Raw genomic sequence first — 23,161 nt, 5'->3', positions numbered from 1 at the left:
AGGTATCGAAAGATTTTGCCATGGCTGAATTAACCACGAAATCACCCGTTAAATTTGTGGCACCATCGCACTGTATTCTCACAGGATAATGATCAATGCTGAAGGCTTTGATCAGCTCTTTGGTGCAAAGGTTATTAGCATCTGCATCATCTCTTTTGAAATATTTCTCCTCCCCGTGTTCATCATATTCTGCTCCCGATCGAGATAACATTTGCAAAGCAAACTCATAGAGTAGTGGATGTAGCCTAGCTGCTTCACTTGTTCCTTTACTTGAACTTGATTTGGTTTCTGTTCTTTTGGGAACCGTATTATCTAAAATTAACAGGAACATAAAATAATATATTATTGTTGATTAATGCATCGTTAAAAAGGATAATAGTAAATCAAATAAGTAAAATAGTAAAATAACAGTTGCAACAAATCACCGATTTATTGCACTAGGTAGTATATTTGTTGCAGCATATAACCAAACTGTTGCAGCTAATGAGTAATCTTTTGCAACAATATAAAACATACCACTCATCTTTTAAGATAGATGAATGGTCTGTTCAACAGATCACACAACTGTTGTGACATTTTCTATTACAACATATGAGTGATCCGTTGGAATAGTTAAATAATCCATAGCAACGGCTGAGTAATCTGTTCTGACAATACAAAACATATCACTCATCTGTTGAAAAAAAGGAATGGTCTGTGCAACAAGTCATACATCTGTTGCAACACATGAATGGTCTGTTGGAACAGTTATCAATGGTCAATATTATTTAGATTTCTTCCAACACAGGGTAGTCTATCACGGTAGATGAATGATTAGTTGGAAAAATCAAGTCTTGGACTTTTCCTGTAGAAAGAGTTGGTAGGATTTTATCCAACAGGAGGTCATCTATTGCATTTGATTATTAATCTAATGGTTTTTCCATTGCACCAGATTGTTAATTAGTTGCATCAAATTTTTTATTCGAAGCTTAAGCTATTGCAATATATGGTAAAGTTGTTGCATCAGATTATTAATCTGTTGTATCAAAAAATTAATCTGATGGTTCCTCTGGTGCATCAGATGGTTAATCTATTGCATCATATGCTGAATCTTTTGCATCAGATGATTAATATGTTGCACTAGATGGGTAATCTGCCAGAGAAAATAGTAGCACGATTTTGTTAAACAAAAAATAGAAATTTCACCATTTTTACCAAGAACAGAAACAGAACAAATCAAACCAAATTGTCCTTTTGTTTTTATAAACACAAACAATAAAAATCAAACTTCAAAAAAATGCAACAAACAACAAAATATCATAATTCACTTCGAAAAGAGAAGAGAAGAGAATAAATACCAGAAATTAGGGTTTTATTTTGACCGCATTTCAAATTAGTGCAACAAATATTGAAATTGTTAACCAATACTATAAGAGAATTTAGCTCAAGTTCCTCGTTTTCTTCAAAACTAAAAAGGCCATAAATTTTTACCTGTGAAAGAAGAAAAAGACCGATGAAGAATTCAAAGCTTTTGTGGCCGGAGAGCAAGGCTGTCATTTCGATTAAAGCTGAAAAGGAACTGGAATCCCAACTATTTGTAGTCAGATGTTGAAATCACCGAGGATTGAAATAAGAAATTTACAGAACAGTTGGTTGGGAGAGAGTTGAGAGAAGCTGTCGAGAGAGGGATGAGAGACAGGTTGATTGAATTGAAGAGGGGAACTAGAAGCCCAACTATTTTTTGTCGGGGGTTGAAGAGAGAAATTTTATGGAACTTTTGGTTGGGAGAGAGTTGAGAGAAGTTGTCGAGAGAGAGGAGAGAGTGGTTGATTTGGATTGAAAAGGGTGTGGGTTGGTTGATTTGTATTTTTGAAAAGATTAGAAAGTTTTGAAAATATTAATCAAGTCCACAATTAACTTGATCTAGTTTCCTAATAATGTTTGACCCTATCTGTTGGTCAATGTCACCAATTCTTCATTCAAGACTTAAAAGACACCTATTTTTCAATTTTCTCATGTTACTTGGGGCCTTGGGCTCTAGGTGACAAAAGAGTTTTAAAATGAAGTATGGGTGACACAAGTCTTAATAATTGAGTGGAGGTGACAATTACTTTATTAAGGATTAAGAAAGTAAGAAAATTTTGAAAATAACCCACAAGTTTTTAAATTTATACTTTGATCCAATGTAAAACCTATGAAATGGAGGAAAAAAAAGGCACGTTTCTCTCTCTTCTCATTTATTGGAGTTTTCTTTCTCTTCATGATTTTTGTTGTTCATTGTTGTTATTGCTTTATTCATCATCTTCTTCTTCATTATCATCATCTTGTTCTTCATTATCATCTTTTCTTGTTCATCATCATCATCTTCTTGTTGTTGAACATTGTTGTTACCGCTACTATTGCTACTTGATCAAATTTTTTTAGGTCAAATTTTATTCGTACATCACTTGGAAATTACTTATAGGTGATTTTAGAAAGTAAAATTATAATTTTTAGTTGAATTTCTCATCTGGGTGTATCTGCTACTGTTGTTTTTTCAACAGTAGATAAAACATGTAACGTGAATCCAACAGATGAGTAATCTGTTGCACAGATGAGTAACCTATTGCAACATATTGACTAATCTGTTGTAACATATTGAATAATCTATTTCAACATATTGACTAATCTGTTGCAATATATGAGTAATCTGTTGCAACATATATGACTAATCTGTTGTAACAGATTACTCATCTGTTGGTTTGTATTATAGTGTTGTAACATGAATCCAACATATGGGTCATCTGTTACAATAGATTAGTCATATGTTGCAACAGAACACTCACTTGTTGCAATAAATGACTCATATATTGGATTCATGTTACAGGTTCTATCCATTGTAGCAGTAGCAAATATACCAAATAAAAAATTCAACAAAAATCATAATTATACTTACAAAATCACCTACGAAGTAATGTCCAAGTGATATACAAATAAAATTTGACCTAAAAATTTCAACAAGGGCACAACGAATAAGTGAAACACATGAAAAATTTCATGAAACAGATAAAGAAGACAAAAATAGTGTATCATACATCAAATGCAAAAGGATCGAGGGGACAAACGTTTGAGTTCTCTTAAAAATATTTAAGTTCCCTAGTATTTTAATTGTTTTCTAATAGATAACTTATCTATTATAATAGATTTTCTATCTGTTTGATAATTTCCAACAGATGAATCATCTATTGCAATATATCAGTCATTTATTGATTCAAATTAAGAAATTATTAGTAATAACTAAATTGATTTAGCTAAAATTAAAGACAAGTCTTTAAAACAATGGGACAAACATTTGAGTTCTCCTAAAAATATTTGAGTTCCCTAATATTTTAATTATTTTTCAACAGATCACCTATTTGTTGCAACAAGTTAGTCATCTGTTGCAATAAATGCTTATAACAGATTAGTCATTTGTTGATTCAAATTAAGCAATTATTAATAATAATTAAATTGATTTAACTAAAATTGAAGACAAGACCTTAGATAAGGAGGAAAAAATTTGAGTTCTCCTAAAAAATATTTCAACTTTAGTATTTTAAATTGCTTTTCAACACATATTTTGTCTATTTAGTAATTTCCAACAGATGAGTCATATGTTGCAACAACTTAGTCATCTGTTGCAATAGATGTCTATATCTGTTTGATAATTTTCAATATATGAATTAGTTGTTGCAACAAGTGAGTCATTTGTTGCAATAAATGTCTATATCTGTTTGGTCATTTTCAACAGACGTTTTTATTTGTTTGGTCATTTCCAATGGATTACTCATCTGTTATAACAGATTAGTCATCTATTGATTCATATTAATTCATTTTTAGTAATAACTAAATTGATTACTAAAATAAAATTTGAATTAATAAGTTTAATTATAGTTTCAATTAATCTCATGGTAATTACACGATCAACTAAGTATGTTCGTCCTGAGTAGAGTGATCAATTGACCAATTTTATTTGAAATGATTCAAACTAAGTCATCATTAGAAATAACTATATTGATTTAACTAAAACTAAAGATGAATTAGTAAGTTCAATTACGATTTCAATTAATTTCGTAGTAATCACATGATCAATTAAGTGTTTCGTACTGAGTAGAATGATTAATTGACAAATTTTATGAGAAATAATTCAAATTAAACCATTATTAGAAATAACTACATTGATTTAACTAAAATTAAAGATGAATTAGTAAGTTCAATTACGATTTCAATTAATCTTAATAATTAAATGATCAATCAAGTGTTTCATCCTTAGTAGAATAATTAATTGACCAATTTCATTTTAAATGATTCAAATTAAGTCATTAATAGTAATAACTATGTTGATTTAACTAAAATTAAACATAAATTAATGAGTTCACTTACAATTTCAATTAATCTCATCGTAATTACATGATTAACTAAGTGTATTCGTCCCGAGTAGAGTGATCAATCGACCAATTTTATTTAAAATAATTCAAATTAAGATATTATTAGTAATAACTAAATTGATTTAACTAAAATTAAAGATAAACTTACAATTTCAATTAATCTCATAGTAATTAAATTATCAACTAAGTGTATTCGTCATGATGAGAGTGATCAATTGATCAATTTTATTTGAAATGAATCAAATTAAGCCATTACTCATAATAACTAAATTGATAAAACTAAAATTAAAGATGAATTGATAAGTTCACTTACAATTTCAATTAATCTCATAGTAATTACATGATCAACTATGTGTATTCGTCTCGAGGAGAGTGACCAATCGATCAATTTTACTTCAAATGATTCAAATTAAGTCATTATTAGTAATAAATAAATTAATTTTGACTAAATTAAAGATGAATTGATAAGTCCACTTACAATTTCAATTAATGTATTCGTCCTTAATAGAATGATCAATTGATAAATTTTATTTAAAATGATTCAAATTAAGCAATTATTAGTAACAACTAAATTGATTTAACCAAAATTAAAGACAAGACCTTAGACAAGGGGACAAACATTTGAGTTCTCTTAAAAACATCTGAGCTTTACTATTTTAAATTATTTTCCAACATATATCCTATATGTTTGATAATTTTCAACAGATGTCTATATTTGTTTGATAATTTTTAATATATGAGTCATTTATTGCAACAGGTTAGTCATCTGTTGCAACATATGTCTATATTTGTTTGGTCATTTCCAACAGATGTCTTTATCTGTTTGATCATTTTCAAAAGATTACTCATCTTTTGCAACATGTTAGTCATCTATTGATTCATATTAAGCTATTATATTAGTAATAACTAAATTTATTTAACTAGAATTAAACATAAATTAATAAGTTCAATTACAGTTTCAATTAATCTCATGATAATTACACTATCAACTAAGTGTGTTCGTCCTGAGTAAAGTGATCAATTGACCAATTTTATTTGAAATGATTAAAACCAAACCATAATTAAAAATAACTATATTGATTTAAATAAAATTAAAGATGAATTAGTAAGTTGACTTACAATTTCAATTAATTATAGTAATTACATGATCAACTAAGTGTTTCGTCTTAAGAAGAATGATCAATTGACCAATTTTATTTGAAATAGTTAAAATCAAGCAATTAGTAGTAATAATTAAATTAATTCAACTAAAATTAAAGGTGAATTGATAATTTTAATTATGATTTTAATTAATCTTATAGTTAGTAATTACATGATCATCTAAGTGTATTCGTCTTGAGTAAAGTGTTAATTGACCAATTTTATTTGAAATGATTCAAATTAAGATATTATTAGTAATAACTACATTGATATAACTAAAATTAAAGATTAATTGATAAGTTCAATTATGATTTCAATTATTCTCATATTAATTACATGATCATCTTAGTGTGTTCGTTCTGAGTAGAGTGATCAATTGACTAATTTTATTTGAAATGATTCAAATTAAGCCATTATTAGTAATAGCCAAATTGATTTAATAATTACAATTTCAATTAATCTCATAGTAATTATATGATCATTTAAGTGTATAACCTATTGCAACAGATTTGATCTGTTGCAACAGATGAGTCATTTGTTGAAAATTATCAAATAGATATACACATATGTTGCAATAGATTAGTCATCTGTTGTAACAAATATCTTTATCTTTTGGTCATTTACATTAGATGACCAATCAATTGCAACATATGACTTTATCTGTTTGTTATTTCCAACAGATTACTAATCTGTTACAATAGGTGACTAATCTGTTGCAACAAATGTCTTTATCTGTTTGGTCATTTTCAACAGATTACTCATCTTTTGCAATAGCTTAGTCATCTATTGATTCATATTAAGCCATTATATTAATAATAACTAAATTGATTTAACTAGTATTAATAAGTTCAATTACTGTTTCAATTAATCTCATAGTAATTACACGATCAACTAAGTGTGTTCGTCCTGAGTAGAGTGATAAATTGACCAATTTTATTTGAAATGATTCAAACCAAGCCATAATTAGAAATAACTATATTGATTTAACTAAATTAAAGATGAATTAGTAAGTTCGCTTAAAATTTCAATTAATTTTATAGTAATTACATGATCAACTAAGTGTTTCATCTTAAGTAGAATGATCAATTGACCAATTTGATTTGAAATAATTAAAATTAAGTAATTATTAGTAATAACTAAATTGATTTAACTAAAATTAAAGATAAATTGATAATTTAATTACGATTTCAATTAATCTCATAGTAATTACATGATCATCTAAGTGTATTCGTCTTGAATAAAGTGTTAATTGATCATTTTTATTTGAAATGATTCAAATTAAGACATTATTAGTAATAACAACATTGATTTAAATAAAATTAAAGATGAATTGATAAGTTCAATTATGATTTCAATTAACATGTTGCAATAGATGAGTAATCTGTTGCAAAAGACCAAACAGTTAAAGACATTTGTTGAAAATGAGCAAACATATATAGACATCTGTTGCAACAGATGACTAACCTGTTGCAATAGCTAACTCATCTATTGAAAATTATCCAACAAATATAGACATCTATTGGAGTAGATAACTAAATTACTGCAACATATGACTCATCTATTGAAAATTATTAAATAGATAAGATATATGTGAACTCAGAACCAAAATGAGCCATAGAATTTAAAAAGTGACCAAAATAGGTCACCTATTTAAAAAGTTACGAAAATAGGCGAAACGTAATAATTTATTATGTTTTCTCTTTTTTTCTTAATGATCAATTAACGGAGTTGACTTTTACAATTTCTTACGTTTTACATTTTTTTTTTGTAAAATGTAAAAAATTCTTACGTTTTATAAAAAAAATATAAAACGTAAGAATTTCTTACATTTTACACGATGACCAAGGAAAAAATACAGTGAATTATCAAATCAATTAAAAAGATACTAAAAAATGAGTTGTTCAACATAACAAAAGTTACGTTCTTAACTTTTTTTATAGCAATGGTCCCCCACCCACAATTCATTTTTCCACAAATGTCCCATCACTTCTTTTTCCTCTTTTTACATATAATAATTATGAATTTTTTGGTTAGTTAAATTTATTTATATTTTACATGTAGTTCAAATAATTTATTTTTTTCTCTATGTAATAAATTTTTACATTTTACATAAAAAATTTAAAAAATAGAAGTATCAATTACCTCATTAACTTAATAATTTTTATATATTTATTCTATGTCAAAAAATAATCACTTCTATCCTTAATTATTCGATTTCTCTCGAAAAAAATTATACTTTTGAGTTTTCCTCTACTCCAAAATAGTGAAATATTGAATTATCGTCGATTAAATATGCTACTATATACAATAATTATATTTTTTTGGTGTGTTAAAAATATGAAATTAATTTGTTCAGATAGTGATTCATTGTAGTTTTTGATTAGTGTTTCGATTAGGATATTGAGGAGACTCACATGCACAAATACGCTTCATATTATAATTAATGGAGTAAAAAATCACAATTTAATTTAAGAACACTCCTAAATTAATATAAGAAAATATATTTTTTTAGGAACACACCTAAAAAAATATAATTCTTGTATATAGTAGCATATTTGATCGATGATAATTCAACATTTCACTATTTTGGAGTAGAGAAAAACTCAAAAATATAATTTTTTTAAAGAGAAATCGAAAAATTAAGGATAGAAGTGATTATTTTTTGATATAGAATAAATATAAGAAAATTGTTAAGTTAATGAGGTAATTGATACTTCTTTTTTTTATTTTTTTTTTTATGTAAAATGTAAAAATTTATTAGAAAAAATAAATTATTTGAACTACATGTAAAATATAAATAAATTTAACTAATAAAAAAATTCATAATTATCATATGTAAAAAGAGGAAAAAGTAGAAGTGATGGGACATTTGTGGAAAAATGAATTGTGGGTGGGGGACCACTGCTGTAAAAGAGTTAAGAACGTAACTTTTTGTTACGTTGAACAACTCTTTTTTTAGTACCTTTCCAATTGATTTGACAATTCATTGTATTTTTTTCCTCTGTTATCGTGTAAAACGTAAGAATTTCTTACGTTTTATATCTTTTTTGTAAAACGTAAGAAATTATTAGGTTAAATTTTTACAAAAAAAGTGAAAAACGTAAAAAATTCTTATGTTTTTATAAAAGTCAACTCCGTTAGTTGACCGTTAAGAAAAAAGTAAAAAACGTAATAAATTATTACGTTTAACCTATTTTGTTAACTTTTAAATAGGTAGCCTATTTTGGTCACTTTTTTAATTCCGTGGCTCATTTTGATTCCGAGTTCGATATATGTTGAAAAGCAATTTAAAATACTAAAGCTCAAATATTTTAAGGAGAACTCAAACATTTGTCCCCTTGTCTAAGATATTGTATGAAAGACTTGTCTTCAATTTTAATTAAATTAATTTAGTTATTATTAATAATTGCTTAATTTGAATAAACAAATGACTAACCTGTTATAAACATCTGTTGCAATAGATGACTAACTTGTTGCAATAAATAGATAATCTGTTGAAAAATAATTAAAATACTAGGGATCTCAAATTTTTTTAGGAGAACACAAATTTTTGTCCCATTGTCGTAAAGACGTCTTTAATTTTGGCTAAATCAATTTAGTTATTACTAATAATTGTTTAATTTGAATCAACAGATGACTAGCATGTTACATTAGATGAATCATCTGTTGGAAATTATCAAACAGATAAAAATTCTATTGTAAAAGATGGGTCAACTATTAGAAAGCAATTAAAATATTAGGGAACTTAAACGTTTTTAGGAGAACTCAAATGTTTGTCCCCTTGATCCTTTTGCATTTGATGTATGGTATATTATTTTTGTCTTCTTTACCTATTTTATGAAATTTTTCATGTGTTTTACTTATTCGTTGTGCCCCTGTTGAAATTTTTTAAAAAAATTTTAGGTCAAATTTTATTTGTATATCATTTAGACATTACTTCATAGCTTATTTTGTAAGTAAAATAATATTTTTTTTGTTGAATTTCTTATTTGATGTATCTGCTACTGCTACAATGGATAAAACCTACAACATGAATACAACATATGAGTCATCTATTGCAACAAGTGAGTAATCTATTACAATATATGACTAATCTGTTGCAACAGATGACCCATATGTTGGATTCATATTACAACACTATAAAAGGAATCCAACAGATGAAAAATCTGTTGCAACAGATTAGTCATATATGTTACAACAGATTACTCATTTATTGCAACAGATTACTTATTTGTTGCAACAAATTAGTCATATATGTTGCAATAGATTAGTCATATATGTTGCAACAGATTACTCATTTGTTGCAATAAATTAGTCATATTTGTTGCAACAGATTAGTCATATATGTTGCAACATATTACTAATCTGTGCAACAGATTAGTCATATATGTTGCAACAAATTACTAATCTGCGCAACATATTAGTCATATATGTTGCAACAAATTACTAATCTGTGCAACAAATTAGTCATATATGTTGCAATAAATACTCATCTGTTGGATTCACGTTACATGTTTTATCCATTATTAAAAAACAGCAGTAACAGATATATCCAGATGAGAAATTCAACTAAAAATAAGAAACATTAAAAAATTAACAAAAAACATTAAAAAAATAACAAACACCAACAAATCAAGTTCCTCATTTTCGTCATAACTTAAAAGCCCTAATTTTTTACTTGTGAAAATCGAAAAGAAACGATGAAGAACCAGAAGTTGTTGTCGTCGGAGAATGTTGTCACGTCGACTGACGGTTGAAAGTCAAAAAGGAATGGGCAAGAACTCAAAACTATTTGTTGTCAAAGGTTGAAGTTGCACAATATTGAAGGAAGAAATTTGAAAAGTTGTTGGTTGGGAGAAGTTAGAGAGAGAAACTATCGAGAGAAAGAGAGAAGAGAGAGAGATTGATTTGCAGATGGAGGAAAGTTTTGTGGGTGTGGGTTAATTTGTATTTTTGAAAAGATTAAAAAGTTTAGAAAATATTAATCAAGTCCACAATTAACCTAATCAAGTTTTTTAATTATGTTTAACCCTTTAAATTGGTCAATGTCACCAATCTTTCATTCAAGACTTAAAAGACACATTTCCTTCAATTTTCTCATGTTACTTGTAGTAAGAAGTAAAAGAATGTATCACACACAAAAAAAGAAGTAAAAGATACATACCCCCACAAATTACCACATATCGAGATAGTTTGAACCAAGATAAAAAAACTTATAACTATCTAGCCCAAGGATACAATGAAAATATCTACAAAGTACAAACTTTTCTAAACCTTAATCCAGAGCTACAGATATCCAAGGACCAAACACAAACTATATAACCCAAAGATTGCAAGGTCATAACAAGCTAATCGAACTACCCAAAACTAACCCAAGCTTATAAAAACTTGTTTCGACTATGGATTATTAAATACCATATACCCAAGATGGAGAAGAACTATCAGCTATGGAAGAATTACATAAAATATTCACCACTTATAAAAGAGTAACCAAAGGAAATCTATTTTATATAAAGTTTTATACTACACCAGCAGAAATATTATACGACGAGATCAAACCAACAATCCTACTATTTTTAGTTTCTTCTATGGTTTGTTATTTTATTTTATCTATTTTTTTTTCTGTCTATCTCTTCATTTTCTCTTTCTATTCTTACCATGGCTATCAACTTATCTTCTAATTTTAATTTTTTTTTTTTAACATTAAATATAAATGTTCACCTATTTTCTTATATCTCCTTCCTAAATCAGAGAATACTATTTTTATTTTAATCCTTCGTGATTTTCATATGTTTTTTCATCTATTATAAATTCTTATTTATTCATTTTATTTAAATGTATATACATAATTCTTTTCTATTTATTTTCTATTTTATTTCTGTTTCATTAAACGTACCTAAGTAGTATCTGCAATGATATTCTAATTTTTCATTTTCTTATCTATATTTAAGTACTCCTCCATAACTATATTCACTTGCATCTGCTTCTACTATATATGTAAATTTTTTATTTCCAATATTTTAAATACTCATAGTTTATCATTTTATCCTAAAGCAGTTGTGATACTGCAAATTTCTTTGTATTTATTCTAATTGTACTATATCTAATATTAAATTCTAGGTTATCTATTTCGTTAATTATCCTGTCTTTTTCTTCTATGAATAATTCTATGTCTAAATCATATTTTAAATTGTCCAATTGTAGGGGGTGCGGATAACTTGGGTAAAAAATAGATTTATTATAGTTCTAATGGATCTATTTTTATTTGTGCATGGATATTTCTTAACTTCTCTAAACATTTTTATTTTTAGTGTATTTATATTAATTTTATTAATGTTCATATCTTAGGGGTGATTAGATGGTATTTGATTAAAAGTTTTACTGTAGTATTCTTTAGTTTTTTCTCTTAGTCTTTGTAGTTATTTTTTATTATTTTGGAGGTATTCTAAATAGTTTATATCTTTTTTTCTAAAATATTCAATTAAATTTTCTTTCATAAGTATCTCTGTTGCTCTTATTTTTTTCATATCTTGTCTCCAATATTTTAAATACTCATAGTCTATCGTTTTATCCTAAAGTAGTGGTGATACTGCAAATTTTTTTGTAATAATTTATTCTAATTGTACTATATCTAATATTAAAATCTAGGTTATCTATTTTGTTAATTATCCTGTCTTTTTCTTCTATGAATAATTCTATGTCTAAATCATATTCTAAACTGTCTTTTAATTCTAGTTGTTTTATAGTTTTATTTATCCAAATTAATCTTTTTTTTTAATTGTTCTCTTCCGTTTCTAAGCTGGTTTCTATAATTAATTTCTTCGTATAGTCAACTTTGTTTTTCTCTAACTCTTTGAATATATTCTAGCATTTCTTAATCTGTATAATATCCATCTGAATAATTATCTAGGTAGTAATAGTGATTGTCATTACTTAAGTATATTTCTCCTAACTCGTCTTCTTTCTGGTTTATATCTAACTCTTCATCTTCAATGTTAAATATTTTTTCCATTATTTTTTTTATGTCTATAATTTCTATATCTCTGAGTATGTATAAAACTAGTACTTCAAAATTATCTGTCATTTAGGTGGATTAATTAAATATTTTTTAGTTGTTTGTTTTAATCTTATTAATTCCTCTATATTTTCATTAAGGTATTCTATATATTTTATATCTTTGGTTCTCATATATTTTTCTAAATTTGTTTTCATTAATTTTTCTATTAATTGAATATTTTTCACATCCATTTTCCAATATTCATAATTTATCATGGTTGATGTGTAGATTTGGTATGTAAGTATTTATAAGAGTAGTTAGGTAGGTGAGGTATGTAATTTATTCTAGTCATAAAATATTTATCAAATATTTTTTCCAATATGATTTTTCTTATATCTACAATTTCTATATCCTTAAGTACAACAAAACACGTATTTTAAATTTATCTACCATTTCATCAGATAAATAAGTATTCATTTTTCATAAGATGCTTTTTCAAAATATTCCCTTCAATCATACACATAACAAAATATGATCATTTTATATTACTATATACTAGATTATTCTTAAATAACATATTCTTCGGTCACTATTAGCATGGTAATCTAGATACTTTTTCCTTAAACAGCGCCTCTACTTTGGCTACTCCCCTATCACGGCTTTTGTGCCTCACCGGTTTCACCTTTAGGATGGATAGTTCTTAGGGATTTTTCTCCTTTTCCACTTTGCTAATAAACTTCTTAACATGCTATTTTTTGAATAATTCTACCATAAAGCAACTAACATGAACTGATTTTATCATATCATGATTGTCACGAATTTATGAATTTAGCTATTTATAATCATAAATAAATATACCTGTTCTGGTAGGTTTGATAATTCTAAGCTTTGTTCATCCATAACTTTTTCCATTGAAATATAATTGTTTCTAATAAATATTCAAAAGTTTGTTGTGAAAGAAGAGTGTTTGCTTCAACGCATGAAGGCTTGTCCTCTCTGCTTCCTTCTATGCCTCTATTTATAATGAGAAAAGGAATAATTTACATGGTTCCTACGTATTCAACCTGATGTTACAAAAGTGAAAAAAGAAAGGCTATCCTATTTACATCTATAAAAGCTAATTATGGTAGGTGTCAAAAAGTCTTGACATCTTAAATAAAAAAGAAAATGACTTAAAGTACTAAAATACAAAAACCTATTAGTGCTTAAGATTCTACCTATACAATAATTTACAATTTACGTACAAGAAATTGTGAAAGTTATCTATATGTCACTTCCACAATTTAATAGCTTGTCTTTTTATCCTTCCATTATTGTTTCGTGTTTAGCTGGCGTCCTTATCTTCATTGTTGATTTTTTTTTATTCTAGCTAGACTTCTGGGATAATATTATCTTCTCCATTACATCTTGAAGATTGATGGTCTGGATATTTGTGTTCAATTATCTTGCAATATCTTGTTAATAATCCGTCTAAAATAAATACTTTCTTAATTGCTCTTGCAGTAGATTATTTTTCTGGGTTAAGTAACGTCATTATCCATTGTCTGACATCTTCCATATCTATTTGCCGTAGTTCTCTTGAATTTGAATAAATCATTTATGGTCTCTTAAATAATAACTCCATATTGGGTTTTCATTGATATAATTATTTGCTAATTCTTGAATAATTGTAGCTAGTCCAATAAGTCGTTTATTTACGTAGAAATCAGGTATCTCAATTCTGGGTATCTCTGGTTGTTGTACAATATCTTTTGGTATAATCATATCTCTGGTTAATCCTATTTTTATAACTTGTATAACTGGTTTGATCTCGTCGTATAATATCTCTACTGGTGCAGTATATAACTTTATATAAAATAGATTTCCTTTGATTACTCTTTTATAAGTGGTGAATATTTTATGTAATTCTTCCATAGCTGATAGTTCTTCTTCATATTGGGTATATATGATATTTAATAATTCATAGTCGAAAAAAGTTTTTATTAAACTTGGGTTAGTTTTGGGTAGTGCTATTAGCTTGTTATGACCTTGCAATATTTGGGTTATATAGTTTGTGTTTGGTTCTTGGATATCTGTAACTCTGGGGTTAAGGTTTAAAAAAGTTTGTACTTTGTGGATATTTTCTATGTATCCTCGAGCTAGATGGTTATAAGTTTTTTTATCTTGGTTCAAACTATCTCGATATGTGATCATTTGTGGGGGTATGTACAAGGGGTCCTTTTGTATTTTTGGTATAAATGGCTTCTCAAATATCTTATTCATGTTCATGTTCTGGAATCTTTGTCCACTAACTCCTTTGCTTGTACCTGCAATTGTAGATTGATAAACGTTATGGGTTTTATGGAGTGTACCAACATCTCCTTTTAGCTCTGGAATTTTAATGTCTTCCGATCGATATAGCTCTGCACATTGCTGAGATAGCTAATTTGTAGCTTCAGACTTCAGTTTAACTTCAATAGTCTTTATCTTTTCTATTTCATTACTCATACTGTCCATTTTCATTGAAAGCGTAGTTAGGGTTTTAAGTATCTTTTCTAAAGCATTATCTTCTATTATATCAGTCTATGTAGCTTTGTCTTGATATGTAATCTGCAATAACATTTTTGTTAGTACTAATTACTTCAATTGTAAATGTAAAATTTAATATATTCATTACTAGTCTCCTAATCTCTTTTGTTGTAAATAAATTTTGTATTTTCTTTGTTAGCCACCACCGACCCTGGGTATTATCTGTTCTCACTATAAATTTGTTATATACAATATATGGTTCAAATGCTAATAAACATTTATATAATGAACATAATTCTTTTCTATTTATTTTCCATTTTATTTCTGTTTCATTAAACGTACCTGAGTAGTATCTGCAATGATGTTCTACTTTTTCATTTTCATATCTATATTTAAGTACTCTTCCATAATTATATTCACTTGCATCTTCTTCTACTACATATGTAAATTTTTTATTTTCATCTGGAAATTGTAATTTTGGTAAATTTTTATAAAGTATTTTTATTTTTTGAACTTGTTTTTTATCTTCTTCGTTGTAATTATATTCTACATCCTTTTTTAATTTTTTCTGTAAAGACTTTAGGTTTTCTGCTAATTTTGGTATATATTCTCTTATTTGGTTTACTAATCCTAAAAATGATTGTAATTTCTTTTTTGTATCTAATTCTTCTTTTGAATTTATTATTTTTTGTACTATATATTGTTGCATTTTTACTCCACTTTTATCTATTTGTATTCCTAAAAACTCTATCTGATTTTCATAATTTCGGCTTTCTTTTCACTTAAACTTATTCCCGATTTTTCTATTATATCTGTAAATTGTTCTAATAATTTTAAATGTTCCTCTTTAGTTTTTGTATATAGTAGTATATCATCTATGTATACTATATAATTAGGTAATTGTTTAAAATAACTATCCATAAAATGTTGATATCTACTGTGTCTTCTGTATTTTTTATATTTTCTAACTTTTGTGTAATTTTTTCACTTCCTTCTATCCAATCAGTTTTCTTTCTTATTTTATTAATAACTCTTTTTGACCTTACTTTTTGTTTACATGGTGTTGTACACCACTAATCTATTTTAGTTATTATATGTGGGTATAATTTATCTAAAAATTTCATTCCTAAAAGCATATCTTTTGATGTTAGTTCATAATTATAGATTTCTTCTATTGTTATTATTTTATCCGATATCTGTATTTTTACTTTTTTAGCTTTATATGTAATTAAGCTTCCTTCATTATTAAATCCTTTGACTACTATTGATGTTTTAAATTTATCCCATTTACTTTCTGGTAAACAGTTGTATCTACATAAGTTTGTTTCTGCTCCTGTATCTATCATAGGTGTATAATACCTATTATAATATTCTTCTACTATTATTTTTACAAGTACATATATTTTCATATCATGTTAAAGTTGTTTTTATTTATAAGCTTTCTTTATTATATGTTATAGATAACTGTGTATGTTCTATATTGTATGATTTTACTTGTTCTAACCATTTTATTCCTAATATTATGTCTGCTTTTTGCATTTCTTCCTTTATTTCAAATTCTATTTTTGTTTTTTTGACTCCTATTATTATTTCTTTTTCTGCCGTATCTTTAATGTTTATTAGACTCCTTGGTAGATCTGGGAAAATATCACTATTAGATTTTATTTTTTCACTTTTTACTAGATATTTTGCTATGTAATTTTCTTCTTGTCTTGTGTTTAAGAGTATTAAATATTCTTTTTTATTTATTGTTCCTGCTATATAATATTGATTTAAATTAACTGTTGAAGTTGTTTCATAACTTGTTCTTTTTTATGAGCTTGATGATTCTGGTTTTTCATGAGCTATTCTTTTTGTTGTACTTATTCTATCATTTATTATTTCTAAATCTTCTTCTATATTTATGTCTTTGTAACTATAATCATTATTATTAATTGTTTTTACAAATTGTTCAAAAAGACTTTCTATTTGTATTTTATTAATTTTATTTTTTCCTGTTATTTTATGTTTTTTTGTTAATACATATAGATTTTTACATCTTGCTGTAAATATTTTACTTCCTAGGGTTAGTTCTATTCCTGATATTTTCCAATATAATACTAATAATTTCTTTTCCTTTTATTTCGTCAAATATATTACTGTCAAATATTTTTTTGATCTGTTCCTTCTTCATTTAAATATTCTTCCTTTGTTATTATTTTTATATCTTCTTCAGTTATTTGATTTATTTTTATATCTTCTTCAGTCATTTTCATCTAATTCACTATCTATTTCATTATCTGTTTCATTCTCCGAAATTTCATATATACTATCTTCACTTTCTAATTCGTAGTCTATATAATCTATCTGCATATATTCTGTATTTTCTATTTTTATTTCTGATATTTGTTTATTTTTTGAGTTTTTTGGTAATTTACAATCTCTAGCTAAATGTCCTAATTTTCCACAATTATAACAATTACATTCTTTTATAGATTTCTTTTTTCTATATGGTCTTTTATATTTATAATCTTTTACATAATATCTTTTTCTTGGTTTCTTATATTTATATTTTGATTTTTTGTGTTTCTTTTATTTCTTATGTCTTTTTGTTTTCTTATAATATATTTCTTCACATCCAAATTGAGGTGCTATTTTATCTTTGCAACATGCTAAATTTCTTATTAATATTTTTTTCATTTTTATTTCTTCTCTATATTTTTCACATAGATTTCTATACCATTGTTGTAAAAATTTTATTCTTGCTCCCTGGGTATCTACTATTTACTTCATCCCAACTCTTTATTATTTTTGAACTAAATGGTTCAGGTAATTTACTAAAATATAATCTTCTTATTTCTTTACTTTCTTCTATATTATATGTTCCTTTATAATAATATTCTTTAAATGCGCACGTATACTCATCTATATAGCACATATTACATATTGCTAATTTTAACACTAAATTCCTATTCGTATCTTTCTCTTTATTTTGCTCTTCTTCTTTTGTTGTTATACTACTAAATTCTTCTCTTATAGCTATTTCCTATTTTTTTTAATATTTTTGTTGGTAGTATTTTAGTAGATATTGATGCTCCTTCTGTTTTATTATCAGATCTTAGTACTTTTTTACTTGCTTCGGCTAGGTTTAAAAAGCATAATTTTACTGTTCCTATTAATATCTTTTCTATATATTCTGGTGTGTTTGCTGTATCAATTTTATTATCTAATAATTGTTTTGACATGTATCCAACCCATAGTTGTATTGTTTTATTTGTATCTATTACACAGTATAAATAAAAAAAGTTGTAATTAATTATTTATTTTGGTGTCCATTTATTATATTCGTCCTTTGGATTATATCTTTTAAACTTATTTTTGCAATTATAGGTTGGTTTTCTTATTTCTGATGTACTAGGTATTATATTTTTATCTAAAGTATTTACTTCTGTATTTATTTGTTCTAGATTTTCTTTATTAATTACTTCTTGTTTTTCATTAGTTTCTAGTTTTCCTATATTCTCTAGAATTTTTTATATGTTTCACTATCTTCCGAATCATAATTATCTATTTATTCAGCATCTATTGCATTTATTTCTAATTCACGGGTTTCTGGTTCTTTATTTTTTATTTCTAATTTTTCTTTAAATTGATTTATCTCGTTTAATAATTTTTGTTCTTTATCTTTTTCTTCTTTTTCTTTCTGTCTCTTTTCATATAAATCTTTTAGTATTTGTATTTCTTTTTCTAATTCTCCAATCGTACTATTTTTAGTTTCTTATATTTTTCATATTTCTTCTGTGGTTTGTTGTTTTATTTTATCTATTTCCTTTTTTCTATCTATCTCTTCGTTTTCTCTTTCTATTCTTACCATGACTGTCAACTTATCTTCTAATTTTAATTCTTCTTTTTCTAACATTAAATATAAATCTTCACCTATTTTCTTATATCTCCTTCCTAAATTAGAGAATACTATTTTTATTCTTAATCCTTCGTGATTTTTATATGTTTTTTCATCTATTATAAATTCTTCTTTGTTCATTTTATTTAAATGTAAATAGGTTATGTTGATATGTATATTCTAGACTATCTATTGTTGATTCTAAATTTGATATTTCTTCTTTTTGTGCATTTACTGAGTTTTTACTAACTCCGATAATTATATTATACCGTAGTCTTTCTATCCTTATTTTTAATTCTTTACGTTTTTCAGATATTATTTGTTTTAATTTTTTATATTTTTGTGGTTTTTGTACGTTATTCATCTAAACAAATATTATAAATATTATTTTGGTGGATGTCTAAATCTAATTTTTATCATAATTATTAAATAAATCCAAATATATACTACTTCCGTAACTTTAATTAGCATAGGCTCTGATATGGAAGTAGTATATATTTGGATTTATTTAATAATTATAATAAAAATTAGATTTAGACACCCACCAAAACAATATTTATAATATTTGTTTAGATGAATAACGTAAAAAAACCACAAGAATATAAAGAATTAAAACAAATAATATCTGAAAAACGTAAAGAATTAAAAATAAGAATAGAAAAACTACAGTATAATATAATTGTCGGAGTTAGTAAAAACTCAGTAAATGCACAAAAAGAAGAAATATCAAATTTAGAATCAACAATAGATAGTCTAGAATATATATATCAACATAACCTATATACATTTAAATGAACAAAGAATTATAATAGATGAAAAAACATATGAAAATCACGACGGATTAAAAATAAAAATAGTATTCTCTAATTTAGGAAGGAGATATAAGAAAATAGGTAAACATTTATATTTAATGTTAGAAAAAGAAGAATTAAAATTAGAAGATAAGTTGACAGCCATGGCAAGAATAGAAAGAGAAAACGAAGAGATAAACAGAAAAAATAAAATAGATAAAATAAAATAACAAACCACAGAAGAAATACAAAAAATAGAAGAAACTAAAAATAGTAGGATTGCTGAATTAGAAAAAGAACTACAAATGAAAAAAGACTTGTATGGAGAAAGACGAAAAGAAAAAGAAGAAAAAGATAAAGAATAAAAATTATTAATTGAGATAAATCAATTTAAATAAAAATTAGAAATAAAAAATAAAAAACCAAAAACCAGTGAATTAGAAATAAATACAATAGATACTGAAGAAACAAATAATTATGATTCGGAAGATACTGAATATATACAGAAATTCTAGAAAACATAGAAAACTAGAAATTAATGAAAAACAAGAAGTAATTAATAAAGAAGATCTAGAACTAATAAATACAAAAGTAAATATTCTAGATAAAAATATAATACCTAGTACATCAGATATAAGAAAACCAACCTATAATTACAAAAGTAAGTTTAAAAGATATAATCCAAAGGAAGAATATAATAAATGGACACCAAGACAAATAACTAATTATAACTTTTTAAGTTTAGACTGTGTAATAGACACAAATAAAACAATACAACTATGGGTAGGATACATGTCAAAACAATTATTAGATAATAAAATAGATACAACGAATACGCCAGAATATATAGAAAAAACATAAATAGGAACAGTAAAATTATGGTTTTTAAACCTAGCCGAAACAAGTAAAAAAAGTATTAAGATTTGATACAAAAATAGAAGGAACATCAACACCTACAAAAATATTACCAACTGAAATATTAAAAAAAATATGAAATAGCTATAAGTAATGAATTTAGCAGTATGACAACAGAAGAAGCAAAATAAAATAAAGAAAAAGACACGAATAGGAATTTAATGTTAAAATTAGCAATATGTAATATGTGCTATATAGATGAATATACGTGCGCATTTAAAGAATATTATTATAAAGGAACATATAATATAGAAGAAAGTAAAGAAATAAGAAAATTATATTTTAGTAAATTACCTGAACCATTTAGTTCAAAAATAATAAAGAATTGGGATGAAGCAAAAATAGTAGATACCCTAGGAGCAAGAATAAATTTTTTACAACAATGGTATAGAAATCTATGTGAACAATATAGAGAAGAAATGAAAATGGAAAAAACATTAAAAGAAATTTAGCATATTGTAAATATAAAATAGCACCTCAATTTGGATGTGAAGAAAGATATTATAAGAAAACAAAAAGACATAAGAAATATAAGAAATACAAAAAATCAAAATATAACTATAAGAAACCAAGAAAAAGATATTATGTAAAAAATTATAAACATAAAAGACCATATAGAAAAAAGAAATCTATAAAAGAATGTACTTGTTATAGTTGCGGAAAACTAGGACATTTAGCTAGAGATTGTAAATTACCAAAAAACCCTAAAAATAAACAAATATCAGAAATAAAAATAGAAAATACAAAATATATGCAGATAGATTATATAGATTATGAATTAGAAAGTGAATATAGTATATATAAAATTTCGGAGGATGAAACAGATAATGAAATAGATAGTGAATTAGATGAATCAAATGACTGAAGATGATATAAAAATGAACTAAATAACTAAAGAAGATATAGAAATAATAACAAAGGAAGAATTTTTGAATGAAGAAGGAACAGATCAAAAATTAAAATTTGATAGTAATATATTTGACGAAACAAAAGGAAAAGAGTAAAACTTAAGTGTGGAAAAAATATTTAAAATACCAACAATAAAAAATATATTTAGTAGAGAAAAGGAAGAATACTAAGTAGTAAGTCAAAAGGAACATGTAATAGATTGTAGATATGCAAAAGGAAGAGCTAGTATACCGCTAGTGACAAAAAGAATAATTAATAAGGAAATAAATGATAAAAAAAGTAAAGACCCAATAAAATATGTACACCTTGGAGGAATAAAGATATTAATAAAAGCATGTTTCAGAGAAGGAATAGATACACCAATAAAATTATATTTAGCAGATGATAGAATTATAAAACCTATAACAAAAAGTATAATAAATGCTATAAAAGGAAATTTAATATACCAGAAATTTAAATTTATAATAAGTGTGAATTATTCAGTAGCAATAACAGATAAAAATATAGATAAATCATTAGTATTATATTGGAAAATATCAGGGATAGAACTAACCCCAGGAAGTAAAATATTTACAGCAAGATGTAAAAATCTATATTATTAACAACAAAACATAAAATAACAGGAAAAAATAAAATTAATAAAATACAAATAGAAAGTTCTTTTGAACAATTTGTAAAAACAATTGATAATAATGACTAAAGTTACAAAAATATAGATATAGAAGAAGATTTAGAAATAATAAATGATAGGATAAGTACATCAAAAAGAATAGCTCACGAAAAACCAGAATCATCAAGTTCATCAAAAAGAACAAGTTATGAAACAACTTCAACAGTTAATTTAAATCAATATTACATAACAGGAATAATAAATGAAAAAGAATATTTAATACCCTTAAACACAGGACAAAAACAAAATTATATCGCAAAATATCTAGTAAAAAGTGAAGAAATAAAATCCAATAGTGATATATGCCCAGATCTACCAACAACAACAACAACAACAACAACAAACCCTGTATATTCCCACCTAGTGGCGTCTGGGGAGGGTAGAATGTACGCAGTCCATACCACTACCTCTAAAGAAGTAGAGATGCTCAGATCTGATACGGAAGAAAAAGAAATAATAATAGGAGTTAGAAAAAATAAAAATAGAATTTGAAATAAAGGAAGAAATACAAAAAAAAAGACATAAGGAATAAAAAAAATGGTTAGAACAAGTAAAACCATACAATATAGAATATACACAATTATCTATAACATATAATAAAGAAAGATTATTCATAAAAAGAACTTTAACATGATATGAAAATATATGTACTTGTAAAAATAATAGTAGAAGGATATTATAATAGGTATTATACACCTATGATAGATACAGGAGCAGAAACAAACTTATGTAGATACAACTGTTTACCAGAAAATAAATGGGATAAATTAAACACACCAATAGTAGTTAAAGGATTTAATAATGAAGGAAGCTTAATTACATATAAAGCTAAAAATGTAAAAATACAGATATGAGATAAAATAATAACAATAGAAGAAATCTATAGTTATGAACTAACATCAAAAGATATGCTTTTAGAAATGCCATTTTTAGATAAATTATACCCACATATAATAACTAAAACAG

The sequence above is a fragment of the Capsicum annuum genome, chromosome 1 (assembly GCF_002878395.1).
Source record: "Capsicum annuum cultivar UCD-10X-F1 chromosome 1, UCD10Xv1.1, whole genome shotgun sequence".
NCBI classification, from domain to species: domain Eukaryota; kingdom Viridiplantae; phylum Streptophyta; class Magnoliopsida; order Solanales; family Solanaceae; genus Capsicum; species Capsicum annuum.
The sequence above is the reverse complement of the archived record's forward strand: the minus strand, read 5'-3'. Positions refer to the sequence as shown.